General features: G+C 46.3%; 1 protein-coding gene across 1 annotated transcript in view; it reads right to left on the minus strand.

Moving 5' to 3' along the window:
- LOC110489436 (regulating synaptic membrane exocytosis protein 3-like) overlaps window positions 1–15,088 on the minus strand; it is a 120,811-nt gene that overhangs the window by 55,213 nt on the left and 50,510 nt on the right. The gene's annotated exons all lie outside the window — the stretch shown is intronic.

Genomic DNA, 15,088 nt, shown 5'->3' on the forward strand with positions numbered 1-15,088 from the left:
CCAATTTTCACAAACTCCTATATCTACTGGGTGAAATACCACAGTGTGACATCACAGCAGCAAGATTTGTGACCTGTTGCCACGAGAAAAGGGCAACCAGTGAAGAACAAACACCATTGTAAATACAACCCATATTTATGCTTATTTATTTTATCTTGTGTCCTTTGTTTTTCACTTTATATATTCACTTTGTATGTTGTCTACCTCACTTGCTTTGGCAATGTTAACACATGTTTCCCATGTCAATAAAGCCCTTGAATTGAATTGAATTGAATTGAGAGAGAGAGAGGGGGGGGGGGAGAGAGAGAGACTGATTGATACTGTATAGAGAGAGAGAGGAGAAGAGATACTGATAGTGTATAGAGGCCAAACCACCATTCAACACTCTATGGTACACAAAGCCTTCACTATCTCATGCTGGAATATCCAATGACTGAGGTCATCTACCGTTGGCCTTAAAGAGCAGGAACCTGAAATACAGACCTTGTCATCCTACAAGAAACATGGTATAGAGGAGATGGAGCTACTGGTTTCCCTCTCGGTTACAGAGAGCTGGTCGTCCCATCCACCAAACTACCAGGTGTGAAACCTGGAAGGGACTCAGGGGAGGTGGGGAGGATTGGAGGGGAGAGAGAGAGGAGAGAGATAAAGAGAGACAGAGAGAGAGAGAGAGAGACAGAGAGAGAGAGAGAGAGAGAGAGATAGATAGAGAGAGACACAGAGAGAAGAAGAGGGAGGGAGATAGAGAGAGAGAGAAAGGAGAGAGAGAGAGAGTGCGACAGGCAGGTTGATGTTTATTGAGAGACAGAGAGAGAGAGAGAGAAGGAGAGAGAGAGAGAGAGAGAGAGAGAGAGAGAGAGAGAGACAGAGAGAGAGAGAGAGAGAGAGAGAGAGAGAGGAGAGAGAGAAAGGAGAGAGAGAGAGAGTGCGACAGGCAGGTTGATGTTTATTGCCCTGGGGGCAGAACTGAATGATTTCCGATAGATGGCGCAGCTCCAAAGTCAAAATTGACTAAATTGTAACAATTCATGAAAACAAATGTTTACTTTTTAGTCATAATTTAAGGTTAGGGTTAGGCATTATAGTTAGCATTGTGATTAAGGTTATGTTTGAAAATCAGATTTTTATGACTTTGTGTCTGTGCCAGTTAGTGACCACTCTGCAGAGCTGCCTCCGTAACAACATTCATGGCAATAAATGCCTACGTGTCACAGACCAACCATCAGGAAGTGAATTAGTGCCAGGAACGAGTAGCAGGTTGAGAAGTGTAGTGGGAGGTAGAAGGCAGGAGGGAGAGGCAGTAGGGTAACAGTGAGCTTCTGCCCAAAAACAGTAGAGGTGTTTTTCTGTTACATATGTCCACTGTGTCAGAGTTGGCAGTCACAGAGGGGTGAGGTAAGCCTCTCTATAGTATCAGAGCTGACAGTCACAGAAGGGTGAGGTAAGCCTCTCTATAGTGTCAGAGCTGACAGTCACAGAGGGGTGAGCTAAGCCTCTCTATAGTGTTAGAGCTGACAGTCACAGAGGGGTGAGGTAAGCCTCTCTATAGTATCAGAGCTGACAGTCACAGAAGGGTGAGGTAAGCCTCTCTATAGTGTCAGAGCTGACAGTCACAGAGGGGTGAGCTAAGCCTCTCTATAGTGTTAGAGCTGACAGTCACAGAGGGGTGAGGTAAGCCTCTCTATAGTGTCAGAGTTGGCAGTCACAGAGGGGTGAGGTAAGCCTCTCTGTAGTCACAGAAGGATGAGGTAATCCTCTCTATAGTGTCAGAGATGGCAGTCACAGAGGGGTGAGGTAAGCCTCTCTATAGTCACAGAAGAGTGAGGTAATCCTCTCTATAGTGTCAGAGCTGACAGTCACAGAGGGGTGAACTAAGCCTCTCTATAGTGTCCGAGCTGACAGTCACAGAGGGGTAAAGTAAGCATCTCTATGGTGTCAGAGATGGCAGTCACAGAGGGGTGAGGTAAGCCTCTCTATAGTGTCACAGATGGCAGTCACAGAGGGGTGAGGTAAGCCTCTCTATAGTGTCAGAGGTGGCAGTCACAGAGGGGTGAGGTAAGCCTCTCTATAGCATCAGAGTTGGCAGTCACAGATGGGTGAGGTAAGCCTCTCTATAGTGTCAGAGTTGGCAGTCACAGAGGGGTGAGGTAAGCCTCTCTATAGTGTCACAGATGGCAGTCACAGAGGGGTGAGGTAAGCCTCTCTATAGCATAGAGTTGGCAGTCACAGAGGGGTGAGGTAAGCCTCTCTATAGTCACAGAAGGGTGAGGTAATCCTCTCTATAGTGTCAGAGCTGTCAGTCACAGGTGACCTTAACCATTCACAGTCAGAGAATATACTGTAACACGTTAGATCTGGTAAAAGATAATGCAAAGAATAAAAACTTGTATTTTTGAAATGCAAGAGAAAGGTCACAATGTATTATTCCCGTTAAGGCGCAATTTAGATTTTGGCCACTAGATGGCAGCAGTGTATGTGCAACTTTTTAGACTGATCCAATGAACCTTTGCATTTCTGCTCAACATTTTGTATCAAGATGTGTCTCATGTTTTATTAATACATTTTATATTTCTTAATTGTGACACTCTCCTCAAACAATAGCATGGTATTATTTCACTGTAATAGCTACTGTAAATTGGACAGTGCAGTTAGATTAACACCATTTTAAGCTTTCTGCCAATGTCTATGTACTGGGAAATGTTCTTGTTACTTACAACCTCATGATAATCACATTAGCGCAGGTTAGCTCAACCGTCCCGCAGGTACGGGGGTGGGGGTGGGGGGTGGGGGGACCAATCCCGTAGAGTTAATGCCTAACTTTTAAGAATGTGGATTTAATGCCTGAACTTACCCCTAACCTTCAAAAAGTCACAGTTAATGCCTGAACGTAACCTTAAACACATTGAAATTTGACATTTGAGAAAAATTGATGAACGTCTAATTCTGACATGAGACTGTGAGACCTGGTTGCTATGGCATCTCATCTCCATCTAAATCTCTCTCTCCCCTTCCTCCCTCCTTCCTCTGTCCCTCCATCTACTTTTGGGACTAAATGAGTGTGAGCAATGTGAAGATGCTAGGAACAGTGCAGTAGCTGTGTGGTGATGCTAGCTGTGTGGTGATGCTAGCTGTGCGGTCATGCTATCTGTGTGGTCATGCTATCTGTGCGGTCATGCTAGCTGTGCGGTGATACTAGCTGTGTGGTCATGCTAGCTGTGTGGTCATGCTATCTGTGTGGTCATGCTAGCTGTGCGGTCATGCTATCTGTGAGGTCATGATAGCTGTGCGGTCATGCTATCTGTGCGGTCATGCTATCTGTGCGGTCATGCTATCTGTGCGTCCATGCTATCTGTGCGTTCATGCTAGCTGTGCGGTCATGCTACCTGTGCGGTCATGCTAGCTGTGCGGTCATGCTAGCTGTGCGGTCATGCTATCTGTGCGGTCATGCTATCTGTGCGGTCATGCTAGCTGTGCGGTCATGCTAGCTGTGCGGTCATGCTATCTGTGCGGTCATGCTAGCTGCGTGGTCATGCTATCTGCGTGGTCATACTAGCTGGTGGTCATGCTATCTGCGTGGTCATGCTAGCTGCGTCGTCATGCTATCTGCGTGGTCATGCTATCTGTGTGGTCATGCTAGCTGTGTGGTCATGCTATCTGTGTGGTCACTGTGTGGCTATCTGTGTAGAAATGATACATGTACAATAGTTGGTAGGCTGACACTGTGGAGGTGCTATCAACAGTAGGTGTTATTATATTGTCTCCTGTGGGGTATAATTATAATGTGTTGGTGTGGTAAAAGTGTTTCTACAAAGAGTTTTTCTTCCTATCCGGTGTCCTGTGTGAATTTAAGTATGCTCTTTCTAATTCTCTCTAATTCTCTCTTTCTTTCTCTCATCCGGAGGACCTGAGCCCTAGGACCATGCCTCAGGACTACCTGACATGATGACTCCTTGCTGTCCCCAGTCCACCTGGCCGTGCTGCTGCTCCAGTTTCAACTGTTCTGCCTTATTATTATTGGACCATGCAGGTCATTTATGAACATTTGAATATCTTGGCCATGTTCTGTTATAATCTCCCCCCGGCACAGCCAGAAGAGGACTGGCCACTCCACATAGCCTGGTTCCTCTCTAGGTTTCTTCCTAGGTTTTGGCCTTTCTAGGGAGTGTTTCCTAGCCACCCTGCTTCTACACCTACATTGCTTGCTGTTTGGGGTTTTAGGCTGGCTTTCTGTACAGCACTTTGAGATATCAGCTGATGTACGAAGGGCTATATAAATACATTTGATTTGATTTGAATTGGCGACAGATTTAAATATTCTAAATGCGCATGAGGAAAAGAAGACAAAAATGTACTTTTTTCACTTAAGTTTTCTTGTACCGAATACAAATCTAAAGTTCAATGTGTTTCCATCGCATTTTCAACTCTACTGATAGTTGTATTATATACGTAGTAAATGTGTGTTACATAGTAAATGTGCCCACACTGGTCTTGGCACGTGCTCTCTATTCGACAGCTCACAGATACAGTGAAGGTAGGCTAGTCTACAGGACTGGGCTAGTCTACAGGACTGGGCTAGTCTACAGGACTGGGCAAGTCTACAGGACTGGGCTAGTCTACAGGACTGGGCTAGTCTACAGGACTGGGCTAGTCTACAGGACTAGGCTAGTCTACAGGACTGGGCTAGTCTACATGACTGGGCTAGTCTACAGGACTGGGCTAGTCTACAGGACTGGGCTAGTCTACAGGACTGGGCTAGTCTACAGGACTGGGCTAGTCTACAGGACTGGGCAAGTCTACAGGACTGGGCTAGTCTACAGGACTGGGCTAGTCTACAGGACTAGGCTAGTCTACAGGACTGGGCAAGTCTACAGGACTGGGCTAGTCTACAGGACTGGGCTAGTCTACAGGACTGGGCTAGTCTACAGGACTGGGCAAGTCTACAGGACTGGGCTAGTCTACAGGACTGGGCTAGTCTACAGGACTGGGCAAGTCTACAGGACTGGGCTAGTCTACAGGACTGGGCTAGTCTACAGGACTAGGCTAGTCTACAGGACAAGGCTAGTCTACAGGACTAGGCTAGTCTACAGGACTGGGCTAGTCTACAGGACTAGGCTAGTCTACACGACTGGGCTAGTCTACAGGACTGGGCTAGTCTACAGGACAAGGCTAGTCTACAGGACTAGGCTAGTCTTCATGACTAGGCTAGTCTACAAGACTAGGCTAGTCTACAGGACTAGGCTAGTCTACAGGACTAGGCCAGTCTACATGACTAGGTTAGTCTACAGGACTAGGCTAGTCTACATGACTAGGCTAGTCTACAGGACTAGGATAGTCTACATGACTAGGATAGTTTACAGGACTAGGCTAGTCTACAGGACTAGGCTAGTCTACAGGACTAGCCTAGTCTACATGACTAGGCTAGTCTACAGGACTAGGCTAGTCTACATGACTAGGATAGTCTACAGGACTAGGATAGTCTACAGGACTAGGCCAGTCTACAGGACTAGGTTATTCTACAGGACTAGGCTAGTCTACAGGACTAGGCTAGTCTACAGGACTAGGATAGTTTACAGGACTAGGCTAGTCTACAGGACTAGGCTAGTCTACAGGACTAGCCTTGTCTACAGGACTAGCCTAGTCTACAGGACTAGGATAGTCTACAGGACTAGGCTAGTCTACATGACTAGGATAGTCTACAGGACTAGGATAGTCTACATGACTAGGATAGTCTACAGGACTAGGATAGTCTACATGTCTAGGCTAGTCTACAGGACTAGGCTTGTCTACTTGACTAGGCTAGTCTACATGACTAGGCTAGTCTAAATGACTAGGATAGTCTACATGTCTAGGCTGGTCTACAGGACTAGGCTAGTCTACATGACTAGGATAGTCAAGCATCGATCATCATGTCACCAGAATAAAACCAGAGATATTCATTGGAAAGGAGCATCAAGGTCACCACCCTGTGAAGTTCATCATCATTTATTTAATCTGTAGCCTCTGATTTCCAGAGTGGTAGTGGGAGGACCACATACCATACAGTATCATCGCACGGCTCCAACTTTACTTCCGTATGGTGGTTCTCGCATAATACATTTTACCGACACACAAATATCCCACCATGTCGATTTAACAAATGATCTGTAGACATTTATCAAAGTGTACTGAAACTTCCTGTTTCCATCACAGCTGTCGTGATTACGTTTTTTTAAACGATGTGACTTTACTGGTATGACAGACAGGTAGAGGTTGGGAGTCTGTGGTTTACTGGTATGACAGACAGGTAGAGGTTGGGGGTCTGAGGTTTACTGGTATGACAGACAGGTAGAGGTTGGGGGTCTGAGGTTTACTGGTATGACAGACAGGTAGAGGTTGGGAGTCTGTGGTTTACTGGTATGACAGACAGGTAGAGGTTGGGAGTCTGTGGTTTACTGGTATGACAGACAGGTAGAGGTTGGGAGTCTGTGGTTTACTGGTATGACAGACAGGTAGAGGTTGGGAGTCTGTGGTTTACTGGTATGACAGACAGGTAGAGGTTGGGAGTCTGTGGTTTACTGGTATGACAGACAGGTAGAGGTTGGGGGTCCGTGGTTTACTGACATGACACAGGTAGAGGTTGGGAGTCCGTTGTTTACTGGCATGACAGACAGGTAGAGGTTGGGAGTCTGTGGTTTACTGGTATGACAGACAGGTAGAGGTTGGGGGTCTGAGGTTTACTGGTATGACAGACAGGTAGAGGTTGGGGGTCTGAGGTTTACTGGTATGACAGACAGGTAGAGGTTGGGAGTCTGTGGTTTACTGGTATGACAGACAGGTAGAGGTTGGGAGTCTGTGGTTTACTGGTATGACAGACAGGTAGAGGTTGGGAGTCTGTGGTTTACTGGTATGACAGACAGGTAGAGGTTGGGAGTCTGTGGTTTACTGGTATGACAGACAGGTAGAGGTTGGGGGTCCGTGGTTTACTGACATGACACAGGTAGAGGTTGGGAGTCCGTTGTTTACTGGCATGACAGACAGGTAGAGGTTGGGAGTCTGTGGTTTACTGGTATGACAGACAGGTAGAGGTTGGGAGTCTGTGGTTTACTGGTATGACAGACAGGTAGAGGTTGGGAGTCTGTGGTTTACTGGTATGACAGACAGGTAGAGGTTGGGGGTCTGTGGTTTACTGGTATGACAGACAGGTAGAGGTTGGGAGTCTGTGGTTTACTGGTATGACAGACAGGTAGAGGTTGGGAGTCTGTGGTTTACTGGTATGACAGACAGGTAGAGGTTGGGGGTCCGTGGTTTACTGACATGACACAGGTAGAGGTTGGGAGTCCGTTGTTTACTGGCATGACAGACAGGTAGAGGTTGGGAGTCTGTGGTTTACTGGTATGACAGACAGGTAGAGGTTGGGGGTCTGAGGTTTACTGGTATGACAGACAGGTAGAGGTTGGGGGTCTGAGGTTTACTGGTATGACAGACAGGTAGAGGTTGGGAGTCTGTGGTTTACTGGTATGACAGACAGGTAGAGGTTGGGAGTCTGTGGTTTACTGGTATGACAGACAGGTAGAGGTTGGGAGTCTGTGGTTTACTGGTATGACAGACAGGTAGAGGTTGGGAGTCTGTGGTTTACTGGTATGACAGACAGGTAGAGGTTGGGGGTCCATTGTTTTTGTCTTTCTATTTATTTCTATCATTCCCTCTCTGACTTTCCAATCACTGTCTTCTTCTCTTAATTCAACCCTCTCTCTCCCTCTTGTCTCAACAATCTCTCTCCCTCTAGTCTCAACAATCTCTCTCCCTCTAGTCTCAACCCTCTAGTCTCAACCCTCTAGTCTCAACCCTCTGGTCTCAACAATCTCTCTCCCTCTAGTCTCAACCCTCTAGTCTCAACCCTCTGGTCTCAACAATCTCTCTCCCTCTAGTCTCAACAATCTCTCTCCCTCTAGTCTCAACCCTCTAGTCTCACTCCAACCCAGTTCCTCTAGGGGCGTGGCTGAGTCTTGGGCATTGTTCAGGGGCATGATGATTGGTGATATCTGTGCTGCAGTGAGTTGAGAGTTTTGTTGTTGTCATTGTTGTTGTTGCTTGGATGTAACTGCACCCATTGTGACTTATAGTGTTCTTATGGCTGGTTCCATGAGTGGGTGTCAGGTGGCATGCAGGTTACCACGGTTTCCCTGTGGGTTTGAGCCTTGGGCTACCTTGGTTTGTCGATAAGGCAGTGCAAGTCCAAAACACATGTTTTCGGTCTGCCGTGATTCATTGACTCTGGTTGATTGCTATGCAGTTACCAAGTCATGACAGGTTGTTCTGTTGTTTTGGACTTGAGTTCTGACATTTCAGGCTCGCAAGGTAAGTATTATTCATGGAACCGTGGGGGTCTATGGACTTGCGTTGCAGTGGCAGCATATCAGCGTGCATAGTCAAGTTGCGTCAGGTTCTGGATCCCTATATCGGGCTCTGACAGATCAGGCTTCCTGGGTAAATATTAGGGGAAAAGGGTAGCTACTGTAACCCCTTTCTTTGGAGCCGGTGGAACCTGTGGGTGCCGTGGCCCTCCTAGTTCGGGACCCTCTGAACCGGCTTGGGGGCGTGATTGTAATGTCCCTATGGTATGTTATACAGAGTGACCAACTGAGAGGGAATGTACAGTTATGAATATAACTACTGTTCCATGAAGGAGGGAACAAGGTAACCAAAAATGTTGGCCCCTCGTCGTTGGGGGGTTTGAGGTCACTGAAGAGCGTTACTGAATTGAGGAAATAAATGTGAGCCCCGGTGTTATAGCCAGGAGGGCGTGGCTTCCAAGGGTGGGCTCTGCATTCATTGGCTCGTAGGGCGTGCTTTTAGTTTTCTTCAGGTGAATGTGATTGATTGTTGACTCCGCAAGGTCTCATGGTCTCACTTCAGTATTCAATGTATGTCCGGGCGGTGGGGGTGGGGATAAACTTGACAGTTAAGTTTAGGCATTAATTCCGACAAGTAAAGGTTAAGGGTTAAAGGTTGAAATAAGCTTCAAACAGAAAAATAAAAAATGAGTGCCTAGCACTGGGTTTGAACCCACAGTCCTCAGCACTGAAGCACGTAGTTTAAGCCATTCCTCTATCCCCATCCACAACAACCTAGCAAGCCTACTAGATGATAACACGTGCTCACGTTCCCCCTAGTGGAAGATATTGAAGGCATCTCCTGACGTCCTGAACAAACGTTGAATTGTCACGTTCGTCGTAACGATGAGACCAAGGCGCAGCGTGATTCGAATACATTCTTCCTTATTTACGAAGAAACACTAAACATACTAACAAAATAACAAAATGACCGTGACGCTAATAATAACGAGTGCTGACATGCAACTACACATAGACAATAACCAACAAAACCAAAATGGAAAAATGGCAACCTAAATAGGATCCCCAATCAGAGACAACGATAAACAGCTGCCTCTGATTGGGAACCAATTCAGGCCACCATAGACCTACAATTTACCTAGACAATCCCAAAATGCCATAGGTGTACAAAAAACCCTAGACAAGACAAAAAACACACATACTCACCCTCATCACACCCTGACCTAACCAAAATAATAAAGAAAACAAAGATAACTAAGGTCAGGGCGTGACAGGAATACTAAAGTCGATCTGGTGTGATCTCGCTGGCTAGCTACTATGTCATTGTAGATAAGAATTTGTTCTTATCTGACCTGCTTGGTTAAATAAAAGGGACCACTAAGCTACACTGGCTAGCATTACCATACTGCAGCTAGCAATATGCTGGGTGATACACTTACCACAGTATGAAAGAGTCTGTTTATTAGGTGTACAACAGACCTACAGCTAACCCACACGGTGAAGCTATGTAGTTCATAGCTATGCAGCCACAGCATCTTTCTGCTATGCTGAGGTAATCTCTGACGCTGGATGAAAGGAAAAATAAATAAATCAACACCCTTCTATGAGGCAGAGACAAAAGCATTTGAGAGATTAAATTCAAAACAAAAAGGTCCACTATCAGCAGCCAAAGGTGTCAGGGTGATTTAAAATGCTTAGCTATTACATTTCCAATCTTCATCTGAAAAATCAATATCATATTAGACCATCATCTTCACACCAATAGATTAATATCCCCTCATATTTACACAGGCGTTCAGACCGGGGGGGGGGATGATAGCTCAGATCAGGAAGAAAATAAATAGAATGCCTTCAAGGATATGAAAAGAGGGAGGTGAAGAGAGAGGGAGGTGAAAAGAGAGGGAGGTGAAAAGAGAGGGAGGTGAAAAGAGAGGGAGGTGAAAAGAGAGGGAGGTGAAAAGAGAGGGAGGTGAAAAGAGAGGGTGGTGAAAAGAGAGGGAGGTGAAAAGAGAGGTGAAGAGAGAGGGAGGAGAAAAGAGAGGGAGGTGAAAAAAGAGCTGAAGAGAGAGGGGGGTGAAAAGAGAGGTGAAGAGAGAGGGAGGTGAAAAGAGAGGTGAAGAGAGAGGGAGGTGAAAAGAGAGGGAGGTGAAAAGAGAGGTGAATAGAGAGGGAGGTGAAAAGAGAGGTGAAGAGAGGGAGGTGAAAAGAGAGGGAGGTGAAAAGAGAGGTGAAGAGAGAGGGAGGTGAAAAGAGAGGTGAAGAGAGGGAGGTGAAGAGAGAGGGAGGTGAAAAGAGGGAGGAGAAGAGAAAGGGAGGTGAAGAGAGGGAGGTTAAGAGAGAGGGAGGTGAAAAGAGAGGGAGGAGAAGAGGGAGGTGAAGAGAGGGAGGTGAATAGAGAGGGAGGTGAAAAGAGAGGGAGGAGAAGAGAGAGGGAGGCGAAGAGAGGGAGGTTAAGAGAGAGGGAGGAGAAGAGAGGGAGATGGAGAGAGAGAGGAGAAGAGAGGGAGGTGAAAAGAGAGGGAGGTGAAGAGAGGGAGGTGAAGAGAGAGGGAGGTGAAAAGAGAGGGAGGTGAAGAGAGAGGGAGGAGAAGAGAGGGAGGTTAAAAGAGAGGTAGGAGAAGAGAGGGGGGTGAAGAGAGGGAGGTGAAAAGAGAGGGAGGAGAAGAGAGGGAGGTTAAAAGAGAGGGAGGTGAAGAGAGGGAGGAGAAAAGAGAGGGAGGTGAAGAGAGGAAGGTGAAAGAGAGGGAGGAGAAGAGAGGGAGGTTAAAAGAGAGGTAGGAGAAGAGAGGGGGGTGAAGAGAGGGAGGTGAAAAGAGATGGAGGAGAAGAGAGGGAGGTGAAAAGAGAGGGAGGTGAAGAGAGGGAGGTGAAAAGAGAGGGAGGTGAAGAGAGGAAGGTGAAAGAGAGGGAGGAGAAGAGAGGGAGGAGAAAAGAGAGGGAGGAGACGAGAGAGGTGAAAAGAGAGGGAGGAGAAGAGAGAGGGAGGTGAAAAGAGAGGGAGGAAAAGAGAGGGAGGTGAAGAGAGAGGGAGGATAAGAAAGAAAGAGGGAGGAGAAGAGAGAGGGAGGAGAAGAGAGGGAGGATAGCAGATGATGGAAAAGAGTGAAAAGAATGAAGGGATGTGAGAGAGATGGAGAGAAAGAGAAGGAGAGAGTTTGACAAACTCTCGGACTTGGCAGGAATGGTGAGATATTACGAGCAGAGAAAACAGGGAACAAGGAAGAGACAGAAGCGGATCAAGTTTTACACCAAAAAAAAGAGAAGCTAAAGAAAAAGCTGGAAAGAGGAGAGTTAGGAGAGAGAGGAGAGAGAGGAGAGAGAGGAGAGGGGAGAGAGAGGAGAGACAGGAGAGAGGAGAGGGGAGAGAGAAGAGAGGGGAGAGGAGAGAGAGGAAAGTTAGGAGAGAGAGGATAGAGGAGAGAGGAGAGGGGAGAGGAGAGGGAGGAGAGTTAGGAGAGAGAGGAGAGTTAGGAGAGAGAGGAGAGGGGACAGTGGAGAGGAGAGAGAGGAGAGAGGAGAGGAGAGAGAGGAAAGTTAGGAGAGAGAGGAGAGAGAGGAGAGGAGAGTTAGGAGAGAGAGGAGAGGGGAGAGAGGAGAGGGGAGAGGAGATAGAGGAGAGAGAGGAGAGTTAGGAGAGAGGAGAGGGGAGAGGAGAGAGAGGAGAGCGAGGCCATAGGAAGCAAGGAGGAGACGGAGCAGTATTTCTTACCGGGCAGGTGAAAGAGAGAAAGAAAACGTAGGATAAAGACGCCTCAATAGAAAAGGACTTTAGTAAAAGTGAAAGTCACCTAGTAAAATACTACTTAAGTAAAAGTCTAAAAGTATATGGTTTTAAATATAAAGTGCCTTGCGAAAGTATTCGTTCCCCTTGAACTTTGCGACCTTTTGCCACATTTCAGGCTTCAAACATAAAGATATAGAACTGTATTTTTTTGTGAAGAATCAACAACCAGTGGGACACAATCATGAAGTGGAACGACATTTATTGGATATTTCAAACTTTTTTAACAAATCAAAAACTGAAATATTGGGCGTGCAAAATTATTCAGCCCCTTTACTTTCAGTGCAGCAAACTCTCTCCAGAAGTTCAGTGAGGATCTCTGAATGATCCAATGTTGACCTAAATGACTAATGATGATAAATGCAATCCACCTGTGTGTAATCAAGTCTCCGTATAAATGCACCTGCACTGTGATAGTCTCAGAGGTCCGTTAAAAGCACAGAGAGCATCATGAAGAACAAGGAACACACCAGGCAGGTCCGAGATACTGTTGTGAAGAAGTTTAAAGCCGGATTTGGATACAAAACGATTTCCCAAGCTTTAAACATCCCAAGGAGCACTGTGCAAGCGATAATATTGAAATGGAAGGAGTATAAGACCACTGCAAATCTACCAAGACCTGGACGTCCCTCTAAACTTTCAGCTCATAAAAGGAGAAGAATGATCAGAGATGCAGCCAAGAGGCCCATGATCACTCTGGATGAACTGCAGAGATCTACAGCTGAGGTGGGAGACTCTGTCCATAGGACAACAATCAGTCGTATATTGCACAAATCTGGCCTTTATGGAAGAGTGGCAAGAAGAAAGCCATTTCTTAAAGATATCCATAAAAAGTGTTGTTTAAAGTTTGCCACAAGCCACCTGGGAGACACACCAAACATGTGGAAGAAGGTGCTCTGGTCAGATGAAACCAAAATTGAACTTTTTGGCAACAATGCAAAACGTTATGTTTGGCGTAAAAGCAACACAGCTCATCACACTGAACACACCATCCCCACTGTCAAACATGGTGGTGGCAGCATCATGGTTTGGGCCTGCTTTTCTTCAGCGGGGACAGGGAAGATGGTTAAAATTGATGGGAAGATGGATGGAGCCAAATACAGGACCATTCTGGAAGAAAACCTGATGGAGTCTGCAAAAGACCTGAGACTGGGACGGAGATTTGTCTTCCAACAAGACAATGATCCAAAACATAAAGCAAAATCTACAAAGGAATGGTTCAAAAATAAACATATCCAGGTGTTAGAATGGCCAAGTCAAAGTCCAGACCTGAATCCAATCGAGAATCTGTGGAAAGAACTGAAAACTGCTGTTCACAAATGCTCTCCATCCAACCTCACTGAGCTCGAGCTGTTTTGCAAGGAGGAATGGGAAAAAATGTCAGTCTCTCGATGTGCAAAACTGATAGAGACATACCCCAAGCGACTTACAGCTGTAATCGCAGCAAAAGGTGGCGCTACAAAGTATTAACTTAAGGGGGCTGAATAATTTTGCACGCCCAATTTTTCAGTTTTTGATTTATTAAAAAAGTTTGAAAGATCCAATAAATGTCGTTCCACTTCATGATTGTGTCCCACTTGTTGTTGATTCTTCACAAAAAAAATACAGTTTTATATCTTTATGTTGAAGCCTGAAATGTGGCAAAAGGTTGCAAAGTTCAAGGGGGCCGAATACTTTCGCAAGGCACTGTACTTAAGTATCAAAAGTAAAAGTATAAATAATTTTAGACATATAAAGCAAAACAGACGGCATAATGTTCTTGTTTGTTTAATTTTACGGATAGCCAGGGGCACACTCCAACAATCAGACATCATTTACAAACAAAGCATTTGTGTTTAGTGAGTCCACCAGATCAGAGGCAGTAGAGATGACCAGGGATGTTCTCTGTTTAGTGAGTCCACCAGATCAGAGGCAGTAGAGATGACCAGGGATGTTCTCTGTTTAGTGAGTCCACCAGATCAGAGGCAGTAGAGATGACCAGGGATGTTCTCTGTTTAGTGAGTCCTCCAGATCAGAGGCAGTAGGGATGACCAGGGATGTTCTCTGTATAGTGAGTCCTCCAGATCAGAGGCAGTAGAGATAACCAGGGATGTTCTCTGTTTAGTGAGTCCTCCAGATCAGAGGCAGTAGGGATGACCAAGGATGTTCTCTGTTTAGTGAGTCCTCCAGATCAGAGGCAGTAGGGATGACCAGGGATGTTCTCTGTTTAGTGAGTCCTCCAGATCAGAGGCAGTAGGGATGACCAGGGATGTTCTCTGTTTAGTGAGTCCTCCAGATCAGAGGCAGTAGGGATGACCAGGGATGTTCTCTGTTTAGTGAGTCCTCCAGATCAGAGGCAGTAGGGATGACCAGGGATGTTCTCTGTTTAGTGAGTCCTCCAGATCAGAGGCAGTAGGGATGACCAGGGATGTTCTCTGTTTAGTGAGTCCTCCAGATCAGAGGCAGTAGGGATGACCAGGGATGTTCTCTGTTTAGTGAGTCCTCCAGATCAGAGGCAGTAGGGATGACCAGGGATGTTCTCTGTTTAGTGAGTCCTCCAGATCAGAGGCAGTAGGGATGACCAGGGATGTTCTCTGTTTAGTGAGTCCTCCAGATCAGAGGCAGTAGGGATGACCAGGGATGTTCTCTGTTTAGTGAGTCCACCAGATCAGAGGCAGTAGGGAGGACCAGGGATGTTCTCTGTTTAGTGAGTCCTCCAGATCAGAGGCAGTAGGGATGACCAGGGATATTCTCTGTTTAGTGAGTCCACCAGATCAGAGGCAGTAGGGAGGACCAGGGATGTTCTCTGTTTAGTGAGTCCTCCAGATCAGAGGCAGTAGGGATGACCAGGGATGTTCTCTGTTTAGTGAGTCCTCCAGATCAGAGGCAGTAGAGATGTCCAGTGATGTTCTCTTGACAAGTGTGTGAATTACACAATTTTGTCCTGTCCTGCTAAGCATTCAAAATGTGATGAGTAGTTTTGGGTGTCAAGGAA

This window comes from Oncorhynchus mykiss, chromosome 30 (genome assembly GCF_057628025.1).
Source record: "Oncorhynchus mykiss isolate SJ-2025 chromosome 30, ASM5762802v1, whole genome shotgun sequence".
Classification (NCBI taxonomy): Eukaryota; Metazoa; Chordata; class Actinopteri; order Salmoniformes; family Salmonidae; genus Oncorhynchus; species Oncorhynchus mykiss.